This window comes from Nicotiana sylvestris, chromosome 11 (assembly GCF_000393655.2).
Source record: "Nicotiana sylvestris chromosome 11, ASM39365v2, whole genome shotgun sequence".
NCBI classification, from domain to species: Eukaryota; Viridiplantae; Streptophyta; class Magnoliopsida; order Solanales; family Solanaceae; genus Nicotiana; species Nicotiana sylvestris.
The window spans coordinates 43,184,117-43,193,955 of record NC_091067.1 but is presented as its reverse complement, the minus strand read 5'-3'; the positions used below and the strand labels follow the sequence as shown (position 1 = coordinate 43,193,955).

General features: G+C 37.2%; 1 pseudogene; it reads right to left on the bottom strand.

The window, feature by feature from the left end:
• Positions 1–839: 839 nt before the first annotated feature.
• On the bottom strand, positions 840–7,418 carry LOC104248915 (uncharacterized; annotated as a pseudogene).
• Between the last annotated feature and the right edge of the window lie 2,421 nt (positions 7,419–9,839).

Sequence of the window (9,839 nt, the reverse complement as noted above, 5' to 3'; positions counted from 1 at the left end):
TTGCCTTAGCACTTTTTTTGGTGGGTATCATTTCTTGTCTTTGATCTGGAAGAGACTAGGAAATTTCACTAAGAAATCCCCACAGACGGTGCCAAATTGTTTGACTAAAAATATTTAAAACCTTTTTGAACAAATCAATCAAAGAAAGTGAAGGGATAAATCTTAGTTAGACATAATAAATTCAAGATCAATGAGCTAACTGAATAAATAATACATAAGATGAAACAGAGGTGACCAATCTTATTGGAACTTTCGTTATGTCTCCTATTAATCAATGGGGGGGCGGGGGTTGTTTTACTTATCCTTCTTTGGAGATTGCTAAATTGTTCCTTTTATTTTTAGGAAGATTGTAGAAGAGGTAAGTAAGGAGAGAAGGAGAAGCCCCCCGGATCCCCCATAACCGAAGGTTTTCCCTTACTATATATAGTCATGGGACCTTTGTTATCTACATGGTTCGACGCTCTTACATTATGTCAGTCTTGGCCTTCCTCTAAACATCAGTTCTTCTGGCTCGACGGGTATCGAGAATGCTTGATGTGGAATAGGCCATTTCGTCTTTCCCTTGCCTCCTGGACGGGACGTTGGTCGGCTTGACAACAGCTGGCAGATTTTGACCAATACAATAACCAATATTTCCCTATATGAAGTAAACTACCAACATACAAAATTAAGACTATCACATGTAAAATCTCAGGATATGTATAATCAAATTCAAAGCAGCAAAAGGTCAAAATAAATAAAAACTGCCAGTACGTAGAAAATGTTTATCTCTTTAGAACAGAAGTATACAGAGAGAATTATGAATTGTCTCTCTGTCAGCTTCAACTTAATTTCTTCAGTTAATTAGCTGAAGAAGCTGTTGTTTCAAAGGATTGTTTCCTTACAAGAAGGCATGTGATTTTTTAGGGCTGAGCATGTGTATTATCAACTGTACACAACACAAAATCCGGTCGATGTAATGCTAAAGCCAACCTCCTTTCTTTTCCTGCATCTAAACCAGAAGCATCTAACAGAACATGCCATGAGTTTCTATGGCCTTCTGATATCCAATGCATCGAGTAACGTGTTTCTTCAACGGAAGCAGGATATGCAAAAAGCCCTTTTGAATTATGCTTACATTTCCTCCTAAAATATTGGCTAAGTTGTGATCCTTTAATCCTCAAATCCAACCATGTTTCTGGTGCTGCAATCACTTTTGAATCATTAAAACTAACAAATTCCCTTATACAATCATAATCTTCACCAAATATTGTCATGTAGTAATTTCCCGTGAACAAAAAGGTAACATTCTCCAATCATCATTATTGCTTCTTTTAGTGTAACTGTAAAAACAACTAAGTACTCCTCGTCACTTAATCCACATTGTTGCAAAGCTCGATTTCGGACTTGAATTTCTGGAATTGAAATGAAATTCCCTTGGTAAGAAGTTTTCTTGGTGAGAATATCAAGCAATCTTGATGGTTCCAATAGGATTTTTCCCGACATTAAATTACTACTACCAAAAGAAAGCGACGACGACTCTCTCCTTGGGGATTTTCCCTTCTCACTAGCGGATGATTCATCGGTCAGACAAAGCGTATAAAGATCCATATTTTCTCCTTCTTCCACAAGTCCATTGTAATATTCAGGGTACTTGGCCAAAACATACGGTTGAACATATTGTATTTCACTTGGTGTTATTGGCCCTGACCATCTTAAATCAAGGCCATCTAGTCTTGATATAGCTTCTGCCACCAAATGGGCTGGAATTACAGTATTTGCTTTCTGTTCTTTTGTCAACAAATCTTAATCAAAACATACTCTTTTAAGCTCATAACATGAAATAACTCATGACAAAATATATTTTTAAATAAAAAAAGTTATTATTATGTTGTTTTGTTGTCAGAAAATGTTTTTTTTCCACCAAAAGGGGGAAAATGATGACCTCCCTCACTCTTGGGCGCCAGCCATTTTCCTTCACAATTATTTAAACTTTTAACTTCATATTATTGCTTTAACCAAATTCTAGACATTATTATCAATCATCAATACTCAATAATTTTATCAAAACACCGTCCATTTTGCTAATTAATTTCAATTTCATCCACCATACCTGCAACCCAATTATCATAAAAATAACATATATAGATAGAGAGAAATTGAACTTGCCTTAACCACCATGCTATTTGTTATGCTATTAATTGGTGATCTTGGTATAGGGGGTAACAAATATTCTATAACTTCACCATCCTAAGTATGAAGAGTTAAGAGGAAAAAAAAGCAAAATCAATCAATGAAGTTGAAGCTTTATTAATTGAAACTCATTAGACTAAATCTTGGATTAATTAGTACAAAATCTTCATAACTCAGAAGATATAGAAGAGGTCATGCCATACCTTTGGAATCTTCGTTTAGGTTTAGCTGTTCTTCAACGTCTTTTCCCATGTCATTTAATTTCTGCAATTTGATTAAGCTGAACAAGCAACTGTTTTAAGGTTAGGAACTGCAATCTGGAGATTTGACAAAAATAAATATGCAGAAGAAGCTAATTCAATTGCACAACAATGATATGGAAAATAATTAAACGTTAAATATATATTTAAAATTAAAAGGGGACACAAAGACGCCGACAATAATAAAAGTGAACTACTGATTCACTTCATTTTTTTAGGTAACGAAGGTAATCTCATTCCCAAGGAAGTATCTTTACTATAAAGTAGTAAAGCAAAATATTCGAAGCTTGTGGTTTTACATATGATATTTCAATAAGAAGTTTATAATTGCATTATTTTAGTTATGTAAAAATATACTATATTAATTTTTAGATATATTAATAAAAAATAATATCATATAAAATAAAATAAAAAATATGACAATAAGTGATTAGTAGGTTACAATTGGAATCTTGGTGTTATGAATCTTAGTGATTTTTAATCCGGTTGACATTTTCTACTCTCTTTTAATCCATGCGAAATTAAATGTGTATTTTCTTTTGTTTTCTTTTTATCAAATAAAAGAATGCTCAAGGACAAACTTATCAAGATGTTAACATGATCTTTTAGTAAGGTATTTGATATTTGGCTTAAAGTATGTATATTTATATGCATATTGCCTCGTATTTTACTCATGTTTCGTAGATTTCGGATGTGTAATATAATGATTTGTGCTAATTCATAAATTTCAGATGTGTAATAATAATGATTTGTGCTAATTCGTGATATTTTATGTATAGGAATCATCCGGAGGCAATGTGGAACGAAGGTGCATGAGTTGAAGCAAAAAAGGAACGAAATGGGAAAAATGTTCCCAGCGCCAGGGCTAGCACCCCACACTATCCTGGGCGTTGGTGACGGGAATTTCTCCTACCTCGACCGGGACAAGTTTATTTCGACCCAAGATACCCATAACTCCTTTAAAAACAAGCCTAAACCTATTTTGTGAGGGGAGACGTCACTTTGTTAGAAAAATACATACGCGAAACACTCGGAAGCAAAGATTCTCAGTTTTTCTTCATCTTTCTTAGTATTCTCAATTATTCAACACTTGTGAAATTATTTTGATTTTATCATGAGTGGCTAAAACTCATAGTTCTGGGGTTGTGATTTAACCATTAATATTGTTGTTTGATATTGACTTGACCTTGATTATTATTTTCTAATATATGGTTATTTCTTCAATTCTATATTTTATTGCTTAATTGTCTGGCCACCAGTTAGGTTCTATTTACTATCTATGTTATGCTTGGGAATGCTACGTCTAGATTAGAGAAGGGTTGAAGAGGGCATGATCTTAACTCTGAGTGGAGGACGGATTTATGGTTAGGTTAGGAATATACCTAGTCAACATGCTCAATTCAATAAAGTAATATTAATGCATTCTTAATATATTGATTCCATAGGAATATATGCGTTAATCTATTTTGAATAAGCGAGTTGTAGTTAGGGAGGATACTACGAGAGCAATTATTCGATTAATTAGCAACCATGAGCGAATTGTATGAAAGGGAGAGTTAATTAGAATACAATAAGATTGGTGAATCGATCACAACTCTGGAAGATTTATCTCTACAGAACACACAACAATTATTTTGCTGCTCGATTAATTAGTTACTTGTTAGAATCATTGCTTACTATAATCACACTTTTGAATTCAGATTGACTTGACTGAATAATAATTTTGGTGAAACTAGTAGCTACGTAGTTAACACAATTTTTTATGGGTTCGATACTTGATTTATCACTTTATTACTTGTACGACTACGTATACTTGTGTGCGCGTTTGTGAGCAACACTATTTAATTTGCATATAGTGACAATACAAAATTTTAATTAATATGGTAAATGTATTTAAGCATGTTATAAAATTTTATCCTCATATATTTTGGATTATTAATTTTACTTATTATAGATAATTATTTTTAATTATCTTTAGGTTGTCTGATAGTAAATATTTTTTTCACTAGTAATATATAGAAAATTCAACTTAAAAATATATTTCTAATAATTTTCAGTTTTCACAGCGTTTAAGAATGAGTGATACACTTACTAATAATTCTTCAACAAATAAACTACGATGAATTATAATAATTAATCAAATTTGAAAACGGTCATAGAGTCTGATATTTTTGGTTTCTTATAAGTATCAATCAAGCGGACACATAAACAGATAAATTAATCACAAGTTGATTAAAAGCAACACGGAATGCAACAACTCAATAAATTAACTTGTTACTAATTAATAAAACATATATAGAGGAATCAATTGGAAAAAATTATTGTTGGAGATAGAGACCGTTTAAGCATTTAAGAACGTCAGCTAGGTTTGAGGATTGTTTGGTCCTATTATGTGAGATAAACTTGAATAGTTCATAACTAATTCACCAACAAATATTAAATAAACAATGGGAATATCATATTGGTCTCATCTCCAAAGTAAAGAAAATTAATTTTTGGCTACATACCATCTAGAACTTACATATTTGACCCAAAACTCAATAGGACGAGGCATCTTTTATATGCTCCTATGGGTATTCTCATCGCAGAAAATCCAATCGGTCAAGTATTCGAAAAATAATTATTTATGAGTTTTGAAAATGAAATGTAATTTGTACTAGAAAATCGGCGAGCGAGAAGTGGTCAATTTTCTGTGAGAGAATATAACTTTTCGGTTTGGAATATCGAACGAGATTTCTTGCGGCAAAGGGCCACAGTTCATAGGCGCAAAGGGCGCAAAATTCCTTGAAACTTGAAAATCAAAAGAATCACATCTTCGTCGTACCGCGAATGGGCAAGCAGAATCAACAACTAAGGTGATTATTCAAAACCTCAAAAAGAGATTAGATGCGGCGAAAAGCAAATGGCCCCAAGAGTTACCGGGAGTGTTATAAGCATATCGGACGATGGCCAAGTCAAGCATGAGGGAGAAACCTTTCTCTATCATATATACAGTAGAAAGCTCTTATCCCAATGGAAGTAGGAGAACCGGCCTTGAGCTATTTTTGGGTGGATGAAGAAACAAACAGCGAAGCATTTCTAGTCAAATTGGAGTCGATTTACTAACGCATGGAATTAGCGCACATAAGGATGGTTGCCTAGAAACAAAGAATGAAAAGGTACTATATTCGAAGGGCCAATTTTCATTATTTCAAAGTGGGAGACTTGGTTTTTATAAAGGTGACTCAAAACACCCGGGAGCTCAACATAGGAAAGCTGGGTCCAATATGGGAAGGCCTCTACCGTATTTCAGCTGCCATCGGAAAAGGATCATACGAATTAGAAAACCACGATGGAGTCAAATTGTCGAGTAACTGGAACGTGACTCACCTCAAAAGGTATTATTGCTGATGAGCACTGCTTATACTGAAAGTATGTGTTGGATTATTTTTCCCTTCGTCCGATTTTTATCCCAATTGGTTTTTTTGGTAAGGTTTTTAACGAGGCAACAACGAAAATCATACTGAGAATGAAATGTTATCAGCGGAAATAAGACCTTCAAACGACAAGGCATGAAAATGACAAGCCACTACAGGATGGTTAGATAGTCTTTGGCTCAAGAGCAAAGTTCCTAACGGTAAATGAAGCTTCCTATTGGACTAAAGGCTATTGAACCGTTCACGAGTTCTCCTTTCCTACAAGCCACCGGGGATGGTTAGATAATCTTTGGCTAGGTATCAAAGTTCCTAATGTGAAACGAAGCTTGCTATCGGACCAAAGATTCTCCAACAATTCACTAGTGGAATCCTCAAAGGAGCAAGACTTCCAGTATTCCAATTCGCAGTCTTTGCATTCGAACATTGGGGGGGTGATATAAGAATACGACAATTTGATTGCCACAGAAATTGGGACTACGAAACCTGGGAACAAAAATGTCTCATCGGGACCGGGGACTACACAGTCAGCTCTGTAGATACAAGTTGTACAAATTAACCGCATGCAATGGCTATTTCATTTCTTCCATCAAAATGAATGTTTATGTACTTTTGAAGATAGAAGAAAATTAAATAAAGTCCTTTCATTTTTATATTGTTCCTGGTCCAAACGATGAATTGATTTTATAATTTGAATGTTAAGCAAGTACTTCAAATGCTAGCGTCAGAATGAACGGGAGACATCCTCTTTAAGAGCACTGTAAATATAAGAGGACCCTCTCTTATGAAACCCTCATAGTAAAGGGTTGGTCCCGAAAGAGATTATTCCCGAAACCCAAATGCTATCGAGTAAAAATACACCTGAAGCCTTGCATAACTTTGCGCAATGCTTAAACAAAAAGCACTTTGATTTATCAAACGTGCCAAGTAGTACAAGTACAAAAATACGAAAAGAAAACAACAAAGAAAAAGAAATCAAAAAGCTAAACTATATCACTTCTATAACTCGGGGGAAGAGAAGCATCAGCACCCTCCGAGAACTTGGAACTGGAACCAAAAGAGTCAGTTGCATCGGGCTGAGCCGGGAGGCATCTTCAAGCGGTTGACTCCAGCTCTTGGGCCTTAGCGATTTCATCGTCAATATCAATGACGCCCGTTTTAGCCTTATCCAGGGTTTTTTTACTCATTCTATACATAGAATATATTTTTTCTATGACGAGGGAATCCGCTCAGCGCTGAAGCTTTTATCTAAGCTGCTCAACCTCGATCGAATGGTCATCCTGTTCTGATATCGCGGTAGTAAGGCTAAGATCAAGATTGCAGTAGTGGCTATATAAACCTTATTATGTTCCATGATCCTCTTATACCTATCCTCTATCTGGGCACGCTGATCCTCGGTAGTAGCAGCCTCTTTAGATTTGGAGTTCAAGGCTACCTCCACATTATTCAATCTCTCAATGGAGGCAGATTCGCGCTTGGCAGCAACAAGCACAACATTCTGGACCTTAGACCATTTAGCCTTGGCTTCTTGAAATTGTACATTTAACTGATAGGCTTCTTGGCTAAGGGCCATCACTTCCTGCTCACTCTGTTGCAATTGAGCCTCTAACTCACTAGCTCAGTAGTTTTTGCTTTCTGCATCGAGAGGCGAGCAACAATTTGGTCCCTCTCATCCAACAGTTAATTTCGCTCTAATTTAAGCTTTTCTTTATCGAGTATCAACTTCTAAAGGACCTCGGAAGCAAAGAAGTTGGCATGCGAAGCAAAATCCCAAATTAGAAACTGTCATAGAAAATCAAGAAGAAAATAAAGCAGTAAAAAGAATAAATATGTTACCGCTACTGGATTGTTCATGGAATTGTTTAACAAACATTCTCCATAGAGAGAGTGTATCTTCCTCTTGTCTTTTTTGAAGGCAGCGACTTCATATAACTGCCAAGTTCCACTGACCGAGACAACAAAATGGCACTCGGTAGATACTGAGAAGGAGACACTCCTCCTCTAGGGATCTATAGAAGGGGGTGAATAGTTGAGCCCCAAATTTCCATGGTCGAGGACTGGGGAGGAGGGACATCCTCCTTTCGGATGTTTGCGGTCAATGGGGGTGATGTACCAGTTGTTAGTAATGAAGGTATGGCCGGCGTAGAAGGAGATAGAGCTGATGGTGTTGTGGGTTGAGAAACAGCAGCGGTGGAGGCAATGCTATTTGTTGGTTGCTCACCAACCAAAGACGGAAGAGGCCCGAGTCTTGGCCTCACAGTACAGAAGCTTTAGCTGGGACCGAAAAGGGAGAATTGGCGTTCTCCACCAAGTCAAACTCTCCTAGAGCGTTTGGGCATCGTCCTCGGTTGAGTTTATAAGCTCTTTAGATTGAGAATTATGTTGAGCTGATGAAGGACGTTGTCTCCTTTGTAGGGAAACCCCTTTATCACTGCCTTCCCCATCATCATCAATCACCATAGTGACTGCGGCTAGCTCGGACTCGTCTTTCTTCACCTTTTTATTCTTTCCCTCGGCTGAGTAAGAACACCGTCTTTTTGGTTGCTTGTTCTCCGACCAGGGACTCCGAGAGGAAGCGCTTGCACCGGAAGCAGATCCAATGGCATCTGTTTGGGTGATAGCCTCCATTAGCAATCTCGTAGCCTCCACGGGATCAACCAAAACATCCTCCTTATGGATGGTAATAGAGCCCTGCAGAAGATTTGAATTCAACAAAAAGAGAGGTTAACCAATTTTCTTATGCACAAAAATGAAATGAGGGCAGAATCAGTCAACTTACCTTGAATCTTGGCCTTCATCCGTATTTGGGGGCCAGCTCCTTCCACTGGTTGGTTTCAGGCGTGGTGATGTCCACAATCTTCTGAACCTATCGGTCCAGGCCTTTAACGCTTGGTGTTGTCCACCGAGTTGCTGAAATAATAAGAGAAGAAAGATCGGTAGCAACATGAAACAACCTTTTTCAGAAAAAAGACAGACTTTGAACTTACGTATACGAGTCCAGAATTCAAGAAAAGATGGAGTTGTGGCTAGGATGATATCCCTGGTGGAAACAACGACAAACCACTCAATCCATCAATGGTCATTGTCGTCATCTATGCTGGTGAGCAAAGCATAGTGGCCACATTTGCTGAATTATTTCCCCCAGGAAAATCATTGGGAAATAGAGATTCATCATATGAGCCAAGGTGAACTGCTCCTAGGTTTCCTAGCACAGCCGCCACAGACAGGTCACCGTTCACTATACCGAAGGGCCCACCTGTGTCAAACAGACTTTGTATCGTTGGCATACCTCCAAAATCATGGGGTCTAGTCCCCTGCTCAAAGAAAACGCACCCAAAGTGAATAGGTACGTATAAATATACATGAAACCCTTCTTAGTAAAGGTTACTCGCCCCACCATTTCGGGAGCAATGATTTTCAGGTCATGGAAGTCACAGTCCTCTTACACAGCAGGAATACTAGAAGGGCGGCTAGAAGAAAGGTATATGCTAACAGCCCAAGTGCGAGAACTTGAAGAAGGGAACTTTTCTTCAAAGTCATTGTCTATGTTGAAACATCTGGTGATGATGGAGCTCACCGTAGGGTGGTCAGCATAAACATCGATTTCTTTGTTTTTACTCTCCTTCGGACCCCCATCGAAGAGAAGACCGGAGTTCTTGGAAGCGTTATTGAAGGAAGCAATGATCAGCTGAAGGTGGTAAGAGTTCTCTGAAGAAAGACGAAAGCATCAAGGAGTTGAATGCAAAGAAGTTGAGAGAGTTTGTATAATTGTTAAGTGTAAAAGAAGAAGAATGAGGTGTATATGTAAAGGAATAGGCGACTAAAATCGTGGTCATGATTACCTTGAGAACCGACGATAATATTATTAAATCGTGGAGTAACACGTGTTTGGGGCATTAAATGCGAAGAGACGTGTATCTAATTAAGTATCACTTTTTAGAAGGGTTCAAAAAATTTTCCGCTAATAAAGGAATCTTCACCAACTTTCCAGTGA